The sequence below is a fragment of the Plecotus auritus genome (genome assembly GCF_963455305.1).
Source record: "Plecotus auritus genome assembly, chromosome: 1".
In the NCBI taxonomy this organism is placed as follows: Eukaryota; Metazoa; Chordata; class Mammalia; order Chiroptera; family Vespertilionidae; genus Plecotus; species Plecotus auritus.
Window position 1 is genome coordinate 76,850,589 of NC_137770.1, and position 21,102 is coordinate 76,871,690.

The window sequence follows — 21,102 nt, forward strand, 5'->3', positions numbered from 1 at the left end:
AGGACAAGCACACAGTCCCTTGCAAGGCAGAGCAAAATGGAAATGTGGTGGAGGGATGGATTGGGTTTGGGAAATTATTCTGTCTTTGTTTTTTTCAGTATTATAAGCATAGTTATATATAGACCATTTGACACTACATTACCTAGAATATAACAATGCAGTTCCATTTGCAATCATGCTTAGTGTTCCTAACACCAGCAAATTCCAAATAAAATCTTATGTATAGTCATGCTCCCTGTTTCTGTATAAAAGATTTCAAAAGCCCATTGCCTCAGGCAGTGGACTTAAGAGGGATTGTTACTCAACTGCTCACTGCTGCTCTGATTCCTTCTACCAAGTATATTTACCCAAAAATGTCACATGGGACTTTGCATTTATATAATGCATTTTAGGGCAATGAAATCCCAATGAAATCAGTCGGCTTATTTAATGTTCAAAGTGTTTAATAAGCTTTTTTTTTGAATGAGCCATTTAAAAGAGTTTTTTTTTTTTCTTTCATTAATTAACTCACCAGTGCACCAAATACGTATCAGATAAATGAGTTGATAGGGTCCTCAGTCTAGTTGAAGATGCAATACGGAAAGCACTAATTAGGCAGGCAAGAGCTCCAGATAATTAAATAGTGATTAATAGATTTCTGTGCTACCAAAATTACAAGTAACTAATTGGTTGAAAAAAATATTTAAAATTGTGTGTTGGGAATTTACATGTTGAACGCGATTCTGAGAGATACTAAGATTATGTTGGTTTTGTTAAGAGTGAAATTTTTATTTTTTTTACTCATTTTTTCCACCTTCTGACATCTTGTGTCAAAGTATTCCCATGTTAATAGTAGACTATAATGGAAGTTTATGCAATTAAATCCAGCAAGAGAGTTTATAGACCATTTATCATTGGATATGGGTCATATACTGTGAATTTCAGAAAATAAAAGGGAATTCCATTTGTAGCCCACTCTTGCCTGAAGCTCACCTAATGAAATTTCTCTCTCTCATAGAATTAACAGTGTATCCAGCTGAAAAGATTTAACATTCTCTGTGCATACTAAGCATGCAAAAGTAGAATAAAACCTTGCATACTTACAGGGGATTTTTGTTGCTTTTTCTTCAGCCCAAATTAGGCAGCTCTTGTTCATTTAGTGCATTTGAAAGGAGCTGAACTTTTAAAATTCTGAACTGTCAGTCTCCATCATTTCATGTGACAGCTGACACTTTGAGAGGGAAGAACACACAAATCATGTTAGTGGAGCGAAATGCTGCTAATAAATGCTATTGTTTTTCCGGATGGAAAAGGAGTACCTTAAATAGCTGTTTGCAGATCCAGCGCGTTTGTTATGATGCAAAATGCATGTTTGGCTGTCACCATTTTTGTTTATTACCTTCAGAGCATAAAATTGCTGGTAAAAAATTAAAGAAACAAAAGGCCAGATTCATTAAGAAAAGAACTATGCTTTTCTCTCAGCCCAACTTTACTTCCCACCTTCCCATTTTAATAGACAAACACAGCATGATAATAAATAGTGTATGGTTCTTGAGATAAATTTCACCATTTCTGTATTTATGGAAAACAGGAACTTGGAAATATTCGTTTGTCTGCTTGTACTCTTCTTGCTAAGCCAGGGGACTTGAGAAAACTGGCTCTGGCACTTTGGAGTTTTGTTAAGAATGTCCGTGATAGCTTTGGAGGTGTTATATAGTATAGCTTTGCTTTCTACCATCAAACTTCTGAGGCCAAAGTGTTTGTGGGTAAGTTGGAAGGAGCCACCGTCCTGATATAGAAAATCTCTGTGTGTCTTTCAGATCTATTGACCTGATAAATCTATATAGAATGATGTATCATGTTTTGTTGTTAATATTAATTAATATACATCCAACAACAGGATCATTCATATTTTGTTTTATATGTGCCAACTATAGAGCATGGTAAATAAGCTGGAGAAATAATGTGTTTAGCGTACTTCAGGGTATGTTATCACTCAACACACCTCTACCTGTTAAATATTTTATAAATATTGCTGTTAAACTTATAAATAAATGTCTTTGAGTATTTTAGTAAGCCCTAGTAAGATGTCTAATAGATTGAAATTGGTGTGACTCCAATAATGAACTGGAAAGTTTAAAATATGAGTGTGATGGTTAATTTTATGTGTCAACATGACTGGGCCACAAGGTGCCCAGATATTTGGTCAAACATTATTTTGGATGTATGTGTGTAATAATGTTTTGGAATGAGATTAACCTTTGAATCAGAAGACTGAGTAAAGTAGATTACCTTCTCTAATATGAGTGGTCCTCATCTAATAAGTTGAAGGACACAAATAGAGCAATAAGTCAGACCCTCCCTTAAGTAAGAAAAAACTGCTCTGTTTGACTCCCTGAGATGGGACATGAGTCCTTTCCTGACTCAAACCTGAACTGAAATGTTGGCTCTTCTTGAATCGCGAGGCTACTGGTTTTGGACCAGATCTTATGCAATCAGCTCTCTTGGTTCTCAGGCCTTTGAACTCAGACTGGAATTATACCATTGGCTCTCCTGGCAGTTCAGCTTCCAACTGCAGTTCCTGGGGCTTCTCAGTCTTCATAATCACCTGAGCCAATATATAACAAATTTCTTTCTATATATGTACATCCTGGTGGCTCTGTTTCTCTGGAGAACTTGGATTAACTCATGGGCTTAAATTCTAAAAATATATACAGGAGTACAAAATGTTCAGAAGTGACTTGAATTATTTCTTATTTCTTTTTTCTTTTTACACAGTGTCTTTTAGTTTTCAATGCAAATAATAGGAAAAGAAAATTATTTTCAGTATGCGTCACACTGATGAACTGGCAGATAACTCCTTTAACTATCTAGACAGGAAACATACATTTATACATACATACATGCATACATATGAAAACATTAAAAAGCTCATTATTGCATGGCCTTGAACAATGTGAAGCTCTTATGCACATATTTACGCATATGTGTACTAAGTATAGTTGATTGAGAAATTGCTCAATGGAAAGTCCCATAAATTAGTCCTAGTGGTATATACTGCACATCATTTTTGTAATGTCTCAGTATAGCTCTAAACATGGAAATTCTTTGGACTTTACGGGCAAGTGCCCTTTAAATTCCAGGGAATGTACACACAGATATGAAGAATGTAATCGACATTGTTTTCATAGGAAGCATGGAGAGTCTACGTGCCCCACTGGGACACTGAAAGCTCCTCCGGGAGAAGCCATTGCCCTGCTTTCTAGCCTCACTGCTCTGACCTCTCCTCCAGGGTTTCCTTGAAATCTGTTTAACTTTGAGTCACCATCTCTACTGTTTGCTTACTCACCTTCTCAAAACCAACAGGTCAGAAGTCAATGGGTACTTTTTAAAATTCATGACTGTCCTAGGATGTATGATTCCCAAGACAGCCATGGCAAATAGCCCGTCTTACAGATGGATACTATCCAGAATGTTATTCCGTGGCTAAGATTTTACTGGAGCTGCTCCTTATGCCCACAAAGAGGCAGTTTGCTTGGTCTGTCATTCCCTTCCATAGGCACTTAGGAGGGGTGGGAGCCTGGAGTGCGCAGTTAAGTTCCTCCACCTGAGAGCACAAGTGAATTAAAGTTCTGGTGACTCGGGTCTCAGAGGCAATTACAGTGGTTTTCAGTAGTTAAACCGAGGTAACTTGCAAAGAGCCCAATTCCATTGCTGACCTGATCTTTAAATCAATATTTTCCACAGACATTATATATGATAGCATATGTAGGCTGGGAAACTAGGAACTGAAGCCCCAGAACAGATTTAAAGGGGAGAAAGTGAGTTTTTATATGAGGTTGAATTTTCAAGTATTATCTAGGGCAAAAGTTTTTTAAAATCTTAAATTACCTGTCACTCTGTAGCAGAAAAAAGTTCCAGAGATTCGACTTTGCTCTTACACAGTCACTCCACATAATGTCAGAGACCCCTGAAAGGGTACTTCGAAAGATATATTACACATTGTTATGCAATTCCCTATTCCTCTGACTGGGAGAATTAGGAATTTGGAAGGTTTTTTATGTGGGGTAGGGGAAAAAGAGGGGGAAGAACTGACACGGAAATTTATTTTTAAAGATACTAAAACCTGGGCAGTTTTTACTGCATAGCCAGAGGATTCTGGCTAAAATGATTTGAAGGAAGGCAGTGAACTGATGGCTACAGAGAGTAGATTATAGAAAACCCCTTTTAATGCAATTTAAATGGAAGAGGACATCATCACTGATCTCAGATAATCTCTAATTTCGACGGAAGGCCTGAGGAGCAAGGAGGTCAGCTACAGCAGTTGCTAAATGACCAGCGTGGTTAGTGTGACTATTACATGGATTGTGCACAAAGAAAAGCCAGTCAGTAATGCCCTCTGAACCCTGACTGCAGCGTGATGCCCATCTTGTGAGGCTCTGCAGATGAGCCAACACCTCTGTAAATGGTTCATGGGGTTCAAAGCTTTGGAGTCAGACACACCTGGTTTCAAATCCCAGCCACACAACTCCTAGCTGGGTGCTCTGAAATATTTACAAAATCTCTTTAGGCTCAATTCCTTCACCTGTTAAATGAGTTTAATAATAGTATCCAAGAGTAATAATAATAGCAAATCAGATTCTATGAGGAGCATGCTTTGCAGAGGTCTGATACTTAGCATGTGCATAGTCCAGTTTGGCTAATTAATTGCATGAAGAAACTAATACATAGAAGCTGATATGATCATGGTAAACATAATATAAAGTGTTTAGAGTAAGGCAGGCCTGACAATCAGAATTGGCATCATGCAATTGAATACCTTATTGGTAGCACATTGGATTAAAAAAATAATGGGTCCATCCTTATTTTTATCACCATGGAAAACCACAGAGGGGCCACATTCTAAATGATTTCTAACAGTGTTAGCTAAAATGTTGTTATTACAAATGGGCAAGTACAAAAGATTGTATATTCTTGGACAATATTGACTCACTATATGTTCATCTCATGTGAGCATGTATTGAACAGAGTTGATAACAATACTTGAAAATAAGACATCATGAAGACTCATTCTCATATGACTTTAGGTTGTGTAAATAAACCCTTGTCAGTGAAAGAACAAGAAAGATGCCATATCTTTCTTCCATTCACAAAGCATAAAGTCTCAAATATCAGAAGCATATGGTTTTAAAATTTTGTGTCTGAGTCTGCAGCATCGATGGAGTTTTATGTACAGAGATAAAAATCTGTGCACGGACTGTCACAGGCTGTTTGGGTGAAGGGAGTCACTGCTGCTCAACCAATGTTGATATTCTTAAATGGGTTGCAATGAGAACCACCTGTAAGACAGACAGGTTGGGGGTGGGACAAACCATCAAGGGATCCAGCTCAAAAATAATGCAAATAAGATGTGTAAAGAGAGGTTGAACAGTCCCAGTGCGTCACATGCTGATGAGAACCTCAAGAACCATGAATGCAGACACAGGTGTGATTCCTGTCACAAGCATGGCAGCAATATGGCTATGACTCACTCATGATGGTCTGGAAAATTAGGATTACTGATCCTTTCACCTTTTGTATTATTTACCCTTATTATGCTAGGCATGAAGTAGTAGGAGACTCCATAAAACATATATGGTATTGACAAATAAAATACAAATTTTGAGGTGAAGAATTCCCTGGAGCAGGACAGTTTCCATGACTCTTTGATTGGAGGAGGATGAGCTGAGGGTATGTGTGTGGGGTGAGGGGAGGGTGGGAAGAGGTGATATAAATTTGTCAGCTGTTTTACTAAGTGAATTTTCACACCTTTTCTCATTTGACCATTTGACCCTCATGTGGTAGGCATGGTGAAAGAAAGCTTGATATGCAAAAAACCTTCAGGAGTATCTTGTTATAGATGAATTTCATGAGCACAGTAAAAATAAAGATAAATAGAGATAAACAAATTCAGTTGAATGTCTTCTGAGCATTGGGTCTTCAAAGATTCAGGTCTCATCCTTGGCCACCTCACATTAATACATTTCCTGGATATTTTCAAATGGTTGAAAGCACCATGGATATTTATGTGGTGATAGTAGTGGGATGTGACCTGAGATGGTTCCTAAACCCAAAGAGTTTTAGAGTAGAGAGGAGAAACGCATGTTAATAATTAACCTTTAAAAAAGTCAAACAAAATAATAACCATATAGAGAGGAATTATTACATAAGAGTCAAGCACATGAGCTCTGTAATCAATGGCCTGGTTCTGCCATTTATTAGCTGGATGACCTCAGACAAGTTCTTTTATCTCTCTCAACCTCAGTTTTCTCAGAGGTAGGACCTATGATGATGTGTCTAAAGTCCTTATCGCAATGCCTGGCAGATACTGAGTATTCAAAAACGGTAGCTATCATTGCTAATCATTATAGGCTAAGTGCTATGATTAGGGCATTATGGAAAACTTAAAAAATTAAATTTATTCATCAATTACAGTTGACATATTATATTAGTTTCAGGTGTATAATATAGTGATTCGACACTTATATACCTCAGGAAGTGGTCAACCCAATAAGTTTAGTACCCATCTAACACCATACATAATTACAATATTTTTGACTATTCCCCATGCCCTACTTTGACATCTCCATGACTGTTTTATAACTGGCAATTTGTACTATTTAATCCCTCTCACCTTTTTCACCCATCTTCTTAACCCTCCTCCAATCTGGTGATAATCAGTTTGTTTTCTGTATCTATGAGTGTGTTTCTGTTTTGTTTGTTCATTTATTTTGCTTTTCAGATTCCACATATAAGAGAAATCATATGGTATTTGCCTTTCACTATCTGACTTATTTCACTTACCCATGTTGTCACAAATGACAATATTTTATTTTTTTTTATGGCCAAGTAATATTTCATTATATATGTCACATCTTCTTTATCCATTCATCCATTGGTAGACACCTAGGTTACTTCCATATCTTGGCTATTATAAACAATGCGGCAAAGAACATAAGAATCCATGCATCTTTCGAAAGAGTGTTTTGGATTCATGGAGGGCCTGAATACTGGGTTATAGGGTTTGGGCTTTATTCTATGCCCAGTAAGGAGTCAATGAGGGTTTTGAAATAATATTACATGTTCTAGAAAGATTATTCTATACTCTATGTCAGTGGTCAACAAACTGTGGCTCGCAAGCCACATGCGGCTCTTTGGCCCCTTGAGTGTGGCTCTTCCACAAAATACCACATGCGGGCGCGCACGTACAGTGCGATTGAAACTTCGTGGCCCATGCACAGAAGTCGGTTTTCGGCTCTCAAAAGAAATTTCAATCATTGTACTGTTGATATTTGGCTCTGTTGACTAATGAGTTTGCCAACCACTGCCCTATATTACAATGAGATGGGAAGTTACCCATTAGTACATTATTAGTGAGGAGATCATAAGATAGTTCTATTCTTAAGCACTGGTCACCATCTTACTTTTGTTTCCCCCCCTTTTTCTGGCCCTGGCCTATGCCATTTTTTGGCTAGTCTCAATAATTCTCAGCCTCAGATGTACATTAATAACATTTAATGCTGCTTTAGATATACAATAATGCCTAAGCTCTGCTCCAGACTATTGAATTAACATCAGGATGGCAGGGCCCAGGTGATGAATTTGAAAATTCAGTACAAGTGATTCTGATGTCCAGACTGGATTAAAAGCTTCCTTTTGAACTTCCTCTCTACCCAATAGTACCTTGTGATTCAGTGAGGAGGCTCATTAAGTTGCAAAATATCCATATATTATGGTGGTCTAGTGTTAAAATATCAGTGGATATAAGAAGAGGAATCTTGCCACTTGGCCATGGCTCAGGGCACTCGGTAGTAGGGGACAAAGATAAATCACAGCATGCTTGTGTGCGTGGATGACTGGATCACAGTTCAGAGATAGGCAGGTGACTTGGGATTCAGCTATGTAGCTGGGTATCCGCAGGGGTCCAGAGATCCCTTCTCATGTTGTACTGTGACTATCACTCAGCTGCTTTCCCAGTCCCTGCTATTTCTCAGTGTGAGTTTTTACCCCAGCTCTTACTATCAACTCATTGACTCTCTTTTATATCCTCAGTTGGAATTCCTGAGAGGGACCATTGCGCTGGTCCAGTTCCTCATGTGGATCATCTGTCTTTGGTTAGGTGCTTTCTCTTTGGTCGAGTCAGTTGTGATTGGGTGGCAGGGTCTCATAGGGTGGAGTATGTGGGGAAATTCCTGCAGAAAGGACCTGGGCTTCCCAGAAGGGGGCTGTTGAGCAATAAGTACTTATAGCTAGCCTTAGTTAGCATGTGAGGCACAGGTCTAAGCTTTTTACATGTGTAGTAACTCATTTCATTTTTAAAACTTACATAATTTATTTATCTTCATTTGTTTATAAAAATAAATTTATATAAACACATATATAGCAGTTACTCTGTTCCAGGCACTATTCTAATTACTTTACAATTTTGACTCATTTAATACTAGTAAACACTTATGAGAGAATTGCTACTATTTTTCTCATTTTATGGACAAAGAAACAGTCATGGAGTTAAGGTCTTTTCTGAGGTCATATGGCTTAAAGTGGCAAAACTGAGATTTGAACCCAGACACTCTGGCCGCATGCTTACCTGTTGTGTCATTTACAGAATCTGTTTCATTACACAGTCAGACAGTCCAAGGTACTGAAAGCATATCTGTTCCTATTATGCATCCCAGGCTGATGTACAGAGTGATGTGAGGATGGGCAGGTAGCTTGGTGCCTCAGTGAACTTGGTCTTGTAAGTCTATATCTGTGTTCTCTTCTACCTTCTCTTTTCCCTTTAAAGTGCCATGTGTCTGGCACTAGGTGCTGAATAAATATTTATCAAATAAATGTGTGATACATGAATGACTGAATATATGAGCGTGAGATTTTCAAAAAAGAATTAACAATCGGAGTTTGAAAGAATATGGAAAAAATTTTTGATAGAGTGGGAAATCACATGTGATTGCTCGATAATTACAATATTAAGCATGAATGGTACCACTTGACTTTGCCTCAACCTCAAGAGACTCCCACCAAGACCCGATGTTGTGTTTGGAAGGCTTTTATTCCTAATCTTCTTAGTTTGTAAAATCTGAGCAACATGACACCCCAGAATTTAGATATTTGTTGCTGCTTTTCCAGTTAAACCATTATAAGAATCAACCATCATTTAGTATCTTTTTTTGTGAATCTTGAGCCACAGTGAAAAAAGAACAAGAGGAGAAAAAGTTGAATAAAACCTTAACAACTTTGCAACAGTAAGTGTATTGACATTTGATAGGGTTTTTATTTTATTCTTGCCTTTTTAAAGGAAAAAAATGTAACAAAAAGAAAACTCAGAGACTCTTGGGACACACCCTTAAAACATATTATGAAGAACATGTATTTTCAGTTACCCAGCAGTGCAAGAATAAGGTCATCAGTGAAAATGGAATACACACACTGAAGAGGAAAACCATGAGCAGTGACAGCCTGGTTGTATGACTTCACTATGGAGGAAGCAGCAGACAGAGGCAAGAGAATCCCAGCGCGGATGTGCCATAAAAAAGCACAAGGGATTAAGTGGGAGCTTGATGTCAAATTAAACCTGTGCATGAACCTTGTTTCCTTGCAGTCAAGGGTAACACCACCATTCAAATAGATAAGCTACATAAGGCAGCCTGTCTACAAGCTGGAAACAGGGTTTTCAATCAGGAAAGGTTTTTGTGTCTTTGTTCTATTGAGAACTTGCTTCAGACAACTCTGCTACATTCAAGACACTGGCTCTGATCAGTTAGAGAGGGAGAGCCTAAGAAATGGTCATACAGAGTAATTTGACAATGTCACAGGATGCCTGAAGAATACGCCCCCATTTTAAATAAAACAAAAGAGGACATTTTCCCATTCAAGAGCTGCTTCTGATTATTATCTGGTACAATCTTAAGAACACAATATATAGGATAGTAAGATACTCATGTAACAGATATGTTATATAACACCCTATATTGTTTACACTCATTCTTTCTCAATAAATCAAGTTTTACTTTATAGTCTGTAAGATGGTGTCATTTCAATTTATTTACACACATTTATATAATAAAAACGAATTCATTCTGGATATTCCTTTAATGTCTTACAAAACCTCTCCTCATTCTTTTCCTTTCCCCAATTTCCACCCCCCTCCAACCCACTCACCATCTGTGGCCAAAATGTAGAATATAAGAAAATGGAAATATGCTAAGATCTAGTTTGTACTTGAGATTCTAAAGAGATGCATGTATTCAGAACTTTCTTAGCAAGACTGTAATTTAAAAAAATGTACCTGAGTATAGAAAAAGACTGGAGAAATATAATTCTTCAATTAGAATTCTTCAAAATCTATCTTTAAAAATTAGTTCAAGTAGAAAATTATTTAGATCAACTTATTTACTGTTACATTTTATAAAGATACATGCTTGTTATCTTAAATAATTTTATAGTCTCCTATACCAGTGGTCAGCAAACCGCGGCTCGCAAGCCACATGCGGCTCTTTGGCTCCTTGAGTGTGGCTCTTCCACGGCCTGGGCGAGTCTATTTTGAAGAAATTGCGTTAGAAGAAGTTTAAGTTTAAAAAATTTGGCTCTCAAAAGAAATTTCATCCGTTGTATTGTTGATATTTGGCTCTGTTGACTAATGAGTTTGCCGACCACTGTCCTATACCATGGGGAAGAATGCTAGTTTTTCTAAGAACTTTATAACCTGGGAACAGAAGCAGAAAAAGTTAAATGATATGCTTAAACTATGAGGCAAAAAGAAAAAAAAATTATTTTGGTCAGGACTCTCATATCAAGTTCCCTTCCTCTGATAAATTTGTTAATTGAAAACCATTATCTATAGGTAGATACGGAATTAGAATGATTTCCTTGGGGATGACATACCAATCATTTTGTAAGATAAAGCCAGTCCTAGTTTTTCAGTAGTCACCTTTATCACTGAGGTGGGTGGTTGCAGCACTGGCAGTGAAGTGCCCTAAATCTGAAGGTGATATTGATGAAAGGTGGAGTGAGGAAGACATTTGAATGAGTTTCAGTTATAGTAGGGATTCTGATTCTCTTACTTTTGGAAATTTGGCAAACTTCAGAGAGTGAGACTGGTTAGTAGTGCTTTACAAATGGGAAATCAGTTGAGCAAGCTTAGATCCAACTGGTAGATCCCAACGTGCTTTGGTTTGTGAAGTGTCCTTCACCACATTTTCCATGCTATGTTGGCTCTTGATTTTTGGTAGGTGTAACCATAGAATTACACAGATAGAACATATTTTTGGGAGGAGCATAACCTAATAACCTAGTCAGGTTAATAGGCCAGAATACAATGTTGGAAGAGAAATTGTGTTTGTGAATTTTGCTTTTAATTATCAATGGAGAGTCTTTAACTGAATAAACCAAACCAAACAAAGCATACAAACAAAGCAACAACCACAATACACTCCAAAAAAAAAAAAAAAAAAAGCTTTTGACTGTCATTGGAAACCAACCTAAAATGTCAAACTTTAGACCTCTAGGATAGTTTATGAAGCTAGAAAAACGACTAAGTTTGTCATAGATGTGGATTCATTTATTTATTTAATGCTGTGTGTGTGTGTGTGTGTGTGTGTGTAAATGGTGGTGGGGTAAGTAAACAATTTTTAAGCTGTGGGTTCTCCTAAATCTCATGTTTATTATTGACAGGGTCAAAAGAAAATATAAGGTGAATGTTTCTTCCCCACCTGGCAGCTTTAGTTCAGAAGAAATGAGAGAGGAAAGCTAAACACAGTTGTGAAGACAGAAGGCTAAGCACCAGCATCCTGTTAATGACTTGGGACAACTCTTAGCCACTGTTCACAAGGTCTCCATCAAATAAGGCAAGAAAATTTTATGGCCTTTAGCATGGAAACAGCATTGCCAACCCTCAAGGATTTCTGTCTTATATGAGCAAACAAAATGGTAGTTGAGGTTTGGCAAAGCAAAGAGAAAATATTAACCTTCTCTGAGGGGAGAGAGGGAGAGAGGGAGAGAGAGAGAGAGAGAGAGAGAGAGAGAGAGAGAGAGAGAGAGAGAGAGAGAGAGAGAAGAAACCACCAGTGGATGATTTTCAAAGCCTTGATGACTTTTTAATTTTAAACTATATTAAATGCTCTGCTACCCGTATGCACACTTTAGCTGGAATTCTTATGTAGTTTCAGCATCATTCATTATAATAGTGATATGGCAAGATTCTGAATAAAGTTTGGAATTGTGAAAGATTAACTTCTATCCAGTGTGGTTCAAGTGTTATGATTGTTTATTATATTGCAATCACCTGAAAATTAGAAATTCAAGTGTGGCATATAAAGTGACTACATAAGGACTGTTAGAGTGCTTCATTCTCCATTCACACCAGACAGGATTTTTCACATACATATTGTGAAGTGCTTTGCAAAAGATAACATTCTCTTGTTATTGACAGATTAACCAGGATACCAAGTCAGATGCCTAAACGAGGTTACATTCTGAGATAGGAAACCTTTTTATTTTCCTTTTCTCCTCTCTATCACCTTAGCTTTGGTCACATTCAGCATTGTTCTCTTTCCCTGATGTTCATTCTTCATAACAGGTTGTTTTGAATGATAGTATCCTGCTAGATGCCTTGCCCTAGTGGGTGGAATAAGGAGATTTTCACACATAAGAAATGATACTTCTATATGTAGTAGTTTTGTTTGGGTTTTGCTAACAGAATAATTATAGTCAATATATATGGAAAGTAGCTTCATAATTTAAGAGGAAAATATTAAAATTTGTATCTTTAAGGCTACCAATGATAAATTAAATGTATTTCTTTGACAAAATAATTTAAAAATCACTTTATTACTGCAGGCTACACAGTTTTTGTTATTGTAATAATTCTATGAGTTCTCACATGTGCATGTGGCTGCAATGGCCCTGCATATTTCCTTGTTTTATGCCTGAAACTAAATTAATTACTTGGTTTAATTTCATGAACATGCCAAGCTGCAGTTATGAATAGCTACTAATATCAAGTGTTTACATGGAGAGGATGGGATGTTACAATAAATATCTACCCAATTACCAAACCACCAAGGGCAATAGTGTTTCTAGGTAAGCTAGACAAATTATAATTTCACTATATTTAACAGGGAATGAAACAATTGCAAAGTCAGCACTGAGGTTTTGTTAAAATCCTATGATGCCCACAATGTCAAAGTAAACTTTATTAATAAAACAATTTGCAAATACAATATTGTAAAAGACAAAGTTGTTTAAAGCCAGAGAATCTCAGTGAAAACAGATACACCTTGAACATTATTCTACCAAACTTTTAGAAATATTTTTTAAAGACCTTTATGAGGTTAAGGGAAGTTAGTGTGGGAGGGCAGTTCAGCAGCGAGCTGTGGCTTTATAAGACACTAGAGGCCCAGTGCATGAAATTTGTGCATGGGGGTGGGGAGTGTCTCTCAGCCCAGCCTGCACCCTCTCCAATCTGGGACCCCTCGGGGGATGTCCAACTGCTGAGGGATGTCCCTGTGGGATCGGGCCTAAACCGGCAGTCGGACATCCTTCTCACAATCCGGGACTCTGGCTCCTAACCACTCACCTGCCTGCCTGCCTGATTGCCCCTAACCACTTCTGCCTGCCAGCCTGATTGCCCCCTAACTGCTCCCCTGCGGCCCGATTGACACCTAACTGGTCCCCTGCCAACATGATCATCCCCAACTGCCCTCCCCTGCAGGGCTGAGGGTACCGGGGGACTGAGGCTGGATAAGGTGGGGCTGAGGGGACTGGGCGCCACCATCTTGTGGCTTTGGGCACTGTCCTCTTTTAAGGGTGTGACAATCAATTAACATATTCCCTCTTTATTGGCTGTGGGTGCCACCATCTTGCCAGGGTGTGATGGTCGATTAGCATAATCCCTCTTTATTATATAGGATTAGTGTCTGCGTGTGTTATTTCCTTTCTTTTTTTTATATATTTTATTGATTTTTTACAGAGAGGAAGGGAGAGGGATAGAGAGCTAGAAACATCGATGAGAGAGAAACATCGATCAGCTGCCTCCTGCACACCTCCCAATGGGAATGTGCCCACAACCAAGGTACATGCCCTTGACCGGAATCGAACCCAGGACCCTTCAGTCCGCAGGCCGACGCTCTATCCACTGAGCCAAACCGGTTTCAGCAATATTTCCTTTCTTTAAAATTGAATTTATTGGGGTGACACTGGTTCAAAAAATCATACAGGTTTCAAGTGCACAACTCAAAACAAACATCAACTGTCCACACACACAAAAAAACATTAGCCTAGATACAGGGGTGGGCAAACTTTTTGACTCGAGGGCCACAATGGGTCCTTAAACTGGACCGGAGGACTGGAACAAAAGCATGGATGGAGGGTTTGTGTGAACTAATATAAATTCAAAGTAAAGGAGCGGAGGGGAGAGCAAGAGAACCCTCCGCTCTTTCGGCTCCGTGGGCCAGATAGAACAGCTGAACAGGCCGGATCCGGCCCGTGGGCCATAGTTTGCCCACGGCTGGCCTAGAAAAAGATACACTCACATTTGCCAAATATAAAAGAACAATTTTTTAAATCAAAGCTCTTGACTGCAAGATTCACATTTTTATATAAATTATTTTACTTAATCCTTAGGCAATGTTATGGAGAAAGTTGGTAGAATTAATGTTTCCCAAAATGATTTTCGTTTTCAAGTGAGAAAATTAATGCTGACCTAGAATTAGGATTAGGATGAGGGTGAAGATCTGGCTGCAAGGTAGAGTGTGTTAACACTGAAATTAGGTGGGGCCTCTCCTGTTAAATGACACTAGGATTCACTCCAGTTTAGTCAAAGTGTATCTGTTCTCATGGGGTGTGAGGAAGGAAAGATAGGAGCCTCTAGGGTAGGGGTCCTCAAACTTTTTAAACAGGGGGCCAGTTCACTGTCCCTCAGACCATTGGAGGGCCGGACTATAGTTTAAAAAAAAAACTATGAATGAATTCCCTGGCACTGTGGGCCCAGGACGAGTGGGCTGCTACGCAGGACAGGCAGCGGCACCCGGCGGGCCGGATAAATGTCCTCGGCGGGCCGCATGTGGCCTGTGGGCCGTAGTTTGAGGACCCCTACAGGGGCTTCAGGTTGCTCTGATTGGGCATTGAGCTCTGAGCCTAAATTTCATCCTGAATTATAGTTTCTCTTCTTAGCCTGCCGTTCTAACATTCTGAAAGGTCAGAAGAAGGAAAATGTATGAATATCCATAGGTTTGGTCCTGTTGTTAATACCTCATGGTTGGGGAGGATTTCCACTAACCAGGGTAACTGGCCCCATACCTTCATCCACCCTTACAGGATCTTATTTATCTTCTGTTTTGGCTTCAGTTCTGCTAAATCCTTGTTTAGCTGGGGGCAAATAAGTGCTTGTTTACAGCCACTTTCTCTTTCTGTCCCACTTTGATTTCTGCCTAGAGATACCAAAGGAAAGAAGCCACAGAGGCCAAGGCCCTGGTAACTATTTCTGCGGAGACTTGGAGAGTTAGGAGAGGTATGTCTTCTTGAGACTTTCCAGAGTTGTCTTCGTATTCCTTTGCTATATGTGTGTATTTCTAACACTTTGGGCTGTTTCTGAGGTTTTTTTTACTCACTTTTTTTTTTTTTTTTCTGATATTACTGCTAGGATGTTCAAGTGGGATTGGGAATGGCACCAGCCCCACTAGAAATATTTTGTTGTTGTTGTGTCCTCTCTTTTTAAGACCCTTTTAAGTTCAGTTGATCCCTGCCTCTTTTAAACTGTAATTTAATTTTGTTGGGTATTGGAAGAAAGATTCTGAAGTCTGATTTCACTCTGTGGATTTTACTTAAAAATCCCCTCAAATTTTGTTTCAGTTAAAGTAATTATTAAAATGCAAAATCTGCCGTTATTTGGTGTATTTGTAATTTTTATATTAGAATGTAATTCCAGTCTAAAATGACTTTCGATGACTGAATGTCTCTCTCTTGGGCAAGTGGCTGACCTTTTTTGGATTCTGCTGTACAAGCCCCTATGTGGCGTTTTACACTACTGACCGGCTCCTTGGTGTAACTCTATTTTCTTGGCTTCTACTAAACTTTTCTGAGACACTGGCAATCGTTCATGTTGTCCTTGCTTGGTTTCTCATGAGAACGTCTTCTGTCTGCTCTTAAACACAGTCTTCCACATATGCTCGTCCTCAACCCGTTGGCCTTTTCAGAGAATATATGCTTTATTGTCATGATCTTATATATTACAGACAGGAAGAGAGAGGGGGGTGAAGGAGGAAATTAGATGTTCATTGGGGTCATGTTGAGTTTAAGGTAGCTATGAAATTTTTTAAAAATTAGGCTGTACTATGGACATTTAGATATATGAGTCAGGATTAAGCAAGAAATCTACGCTAGAAATTCAGATACAGAAGTTCCATAGAGACAACAAAACATCAGATCTTGCATTTTATTGCAGTCTTTCCCTCCTGTGTGTCTTTTGTAACTTTCACATACTACCACACTCACACACAACACTTTACTTTTGACACTTTTAGTCACCAAATGTGGGGGTTTTACCTACACCATCAAGCAATTCTCTGCAACACCAATTGAGTGTCCTACAGTTCAACTCAATTCTGACACTGTCTGCCTGGAGATAGCCTCACATCCCACAGGTTAAGGACTCAGTCCTACAAGATTGCCCCCTCCCCACCCTTCAGATGCCAATCACATGTCCCTGTTGCCACCTGTGCTTCTGCTCAATTTGCTATAAATCAGAGGTTCCCCTTACTCCCCCTTCAGGTTTAATTCATTGGCTAGAGTGGCTCACAGAACTCAGGAATATCCTTACTGACACTTGCCAGTTTATTAAAGGATATGATAAAGGATACAAACAAAGAGTCAGATGAGGAGATAGATTCACACGGCAAGGTCTGGGAGGTTCCCAAGCACAGAAACTTCAGTCCATGTGGAGTTGGGGTATGTCACCCTCCAGCTATGTGGATGTGTTCTCCACCTAGAAGCTCTCGGATCTCCACACTTTGGGGTTTTTATGAAGGCTTCACCCCCTCGGCATGACCCATCCTTAATACCACTTTCAGCCGCTTTCCCTTCTCAAGAGAATTGGGAGCAGGGTGAAATTTCCCAACTTCTAATCGGCTTGGTCTTTTCAGTGACCATTCCTTGTTCATGAACCATCCAGGAGTCCATCCAGAATTGTCTCATTAAAATAAAAGCTTCTGATCACCCAGGAAATTATAAAGGTTTTAGAAGCCATGTTCCAGGAACTGGGGTCAGAGACCAATATATACTTTTATTACCTTATCTTTATCTGTTTATCTCACACTTATTTACTATATATAACTCCCATACATTTTGTTAAAAAGAATTCAACTGAGTAAATGTGAAGATTAAATGGCTTTATTAAGCAATTCATAAATTTGGCAGCATTCTGTCTAGTAACTACAAGGGCATACCCAGGAGTTGCACAGAATGGAAGGTTTAGGAAGACAGGTAGGGCAAGGGAAGTATTAATAAAGAAAAGAAAGGATTATTTTTAGAGCAGGACATCTTTTGGGGAGGGGGGTGATAAGAGAATGGCCAACTTTTTTTATCATGCAGATTCCCTCTTCCTTCTGTGGGAGGAGATAGAGAAGGTAAATGTGAGAGATCACCTTACCTGTGCTTGGCCAGAAAATTACAGACTGGTTGATTACAATTACATTTCTGGGAGAGATTGAAACTGAAATTAGATCAGGTATTCAATCTAGTTTGGTATCATAGGCTGTTAGTGATGCCATTTTGTGCTTGTGCTTTTCTCTTCAACATTTTAATGTCTGAGCTCTAGGTCTATAATCCACCATCTACTATGCAGTATCTGAATGTCCTAGAGAAACATGGAAATTAACATGTTTCAACATATCCTGAACTTCATTAATTGTCCCCATTTTCCTGCCACCTTTATGTTTCTACATTTTTACTCCTCTGCTTACTAAAATCATATCACCTCAAAATTTGCCATTTTAACATTTTCCATATTTGGTTTAAAAAAGTTTGAATAAATTAAAACTATATTAATTCATTAGGAAGGAGACTTTCAGATATCGGAGCCACAATTAAAGTTTTCATCTAAAAATTGTGGCTAAGGAGTGACAACTTTTGAGACTGAGGAGTGTAGAGGAAGCAGTGCTTGGAATATTATTCTTTTTCCTTGGTCAATAGAAAAAGCCTAGGTACATGGTCACTCTTTGGGCATTGGGGGAGTGATCTCCTCCTAACTCATTGGACATATATCTAGTCACTATATTTTATAAGCAAGTAATGTGGATACCTAATATATTTCATATTATGGGTACCTCTGAGGAGTTGAAACATATCCTATCTAATAAAGATGGAACATGCAAATTGACCATCACTTCATGACAAAGATGGTGGCGCCCACAGACAATAAGGAGAGAATATGAAAATTGACGCGACAAAGATGGCAGTGTTTGAGCCGGGCTACTTTTGACGATGCAGGTGTTCCGCCCCGCCCCGGCTGCTCCAGGCCTCTGGGCAGCACACAAAGGCAGAAGGTGGCTCTGGGCAGAATTGAAGGTGGAAGGCGGTGGCCAGAGCGAAGGTCCGGGTCCCGGGTGCCGGCAGTCAGGGGAAGGAAGGCCTGTTCTTGCATGAATCTTTATGCATTGGGTCTCTAGTCTGTAATAATAGCAGCATAATATGCTAATTAGACCAGACATCCTTCTGGACGACCTTCCAGAAGAAGCCAGGGCTACGATGGGAAGCTCGGGTCCCGGGTGCTAGAGGGAAGCCAGTGCTGGCAGCCAGGGGAAGGAAGGCATACTCTTGCACTAATTTTGTGCATCGGGCCTCTAGTATTCTTAATAAAATTACATATTTTCAGGGGAATTGGAACTTAAAGGAACACTGCTTTGATTCTTTTATTAAAAAGAAGAATCTCTTGTAATGTAAATAATTGAGATTTAAGAAAAACTGCTTTCTGAAAGCAAGGAACATCTGGAATATATACATATTTTAGTAGAAGTTGAATAAAATATAGAAATGTGACCTAGCATGCTTTTATGCAAATAAAGAAGCTTTCAAAATAACATAAACATTTTTGTCTGGGAGTCTTTGGGGAAAATTATGATAGCCTTATTTTTAGACTTTTTATGTCATGAAGACGTCATTTCAGTATCTCACTTTATTTAGAGAACTTAAAATTATTCTTGAATTATTACTTTATGCACAAGAGACTAAAATTGATGTTAATGGTATAGTTGTAACATTTATGCCTGGCTGGTAATATTTTGGTATGAATATACATGACTATATCTGTATACAATATTAATAGAAAATAATATATTTTGCAGAAATGGGATCATAACGTTCATAGTGTTTTATGTCTTGCCTTTTTCACTTATAATGTATCATAGACATTAAAATAAATTTTCTACTATATAATAGTACATGTTAATTTTTTGCAAAAAATTATTTTTTGTCTTGTTTTAAATTACTTTTAAAATTAATATTCCTTCCTAAAGCATCTACGCTGATACCTATGCAAAGGACTATTAACAGTGGGTAATTATGTTGGGCTTTTAAATATGTTTTGTGGTACCAATAATATGTAATGTATATAATTTATGTTATAAATACATCCAATATAAAAAAGGGACAAGTGTGGGCAGTTTGCAAAGGAAATTAAAGAACAGACTGGTTATCCTTCATTCAGTGAACAGTTTCTTCCTCTCTCCTCCAAACCTCCAGTTCAGCCATGGACAGTCCTAACTGGGAAAACTTCACCAACAGGGACTAGACTCTCAGGCCAACATATAAAAGGTGGTTTGTGGGTTTTATTTTCCCATCTGAAACTCTTTTGACTCCAAACTTTGGAAGAACAAATTCAAAAAGAACTTTGTGTAAAAATGCACATCACCTGCTTAATCCTGATTGGGCTCCTTCATGAAGAAAGTCCCATTAATGATTAGTCTAGAGAGCATCATCCCATTTCCTGGGAATAAAGTGATTAAGGAAGAGCGTGACACACAGTAGGCTCTCAATAAATAACATTATTCTTACTACTTTAAAGGATGCTTTGGCTTTAGAATCCTACCAAATATCAAAGACTGGGCCCACTCCCAAATATTCTAATTTCATTGGTCTGTGTAGGGGCTCAGGCAGAATTGAGTGTTTTGAAATAGTTCCCTGGGTGCTTTGAATATGCATCCAACATTGAGAACCAGTGATCTCTAGACATTGCATTAGCTAACAAATTGTATACGAAGTCTGTTGACAGGTAGTGTCCTAAATGATTCACATACTTATTTCTCACAGCAATCTATGAGAACGATTATTATCTTCAAGATGGAGGTGAGAAAACTGAAGCTCAGAGATAATAAGTGGCTTGCCCCATGTCATACAGCTGGCAAACTGCAGAGCTAGGATTTGAACCCAGAATGACAGCATTCGGTAAAATAGATTAGGATGTGCTAAAAGCTATAGGGAGATAATATCATAGCAACACAAGAACCTGGATTCTAGTATGGAAGGACTAGTTACAAGGTCAGTATAGAGACTGGGGACTAGAGAGAAATAGATGCTCCTGAGTGTCATGACCTTGTCAGCCGAAGAGGCAAGGCCTTCACTCTGTAACTGGACTATAAGATAAAGTAAGTTTGGGTAGATCTCTGAAATTAATGATAAATAATAAGCAAATATTAAATAATGACAAATTTCTGGCAAATCTGCAGTTTAGGATTTTGTAGTTTACTGAATATCTAAATGAGTAAAAGACTGCTTACCAACATGTTTAGAAGTGAGAGTTTATCCAAAGTTCTTATTATTTTAAATTTTCCCAAGTCAAATTTTGAGTAATATAATTTTTCTTTTTTCACTGTTCTTATTAACATATGTTTAAAGAAAGGTCTTTAGAATTTTAGTTAATAAAGAATAAGTCTTGATAATGCTATAAAATAATATAGTTGCTCAAACTGCAGGTGTTGTCAATAGAATGTGTCACATAAGTCAGATATTTTAATTTTCACATTCAGTGACTCAGAATCATGTTTGATTTTTGACATTACTGAACCTATTAACTTAGACAATAGGTGTGGATTTTGG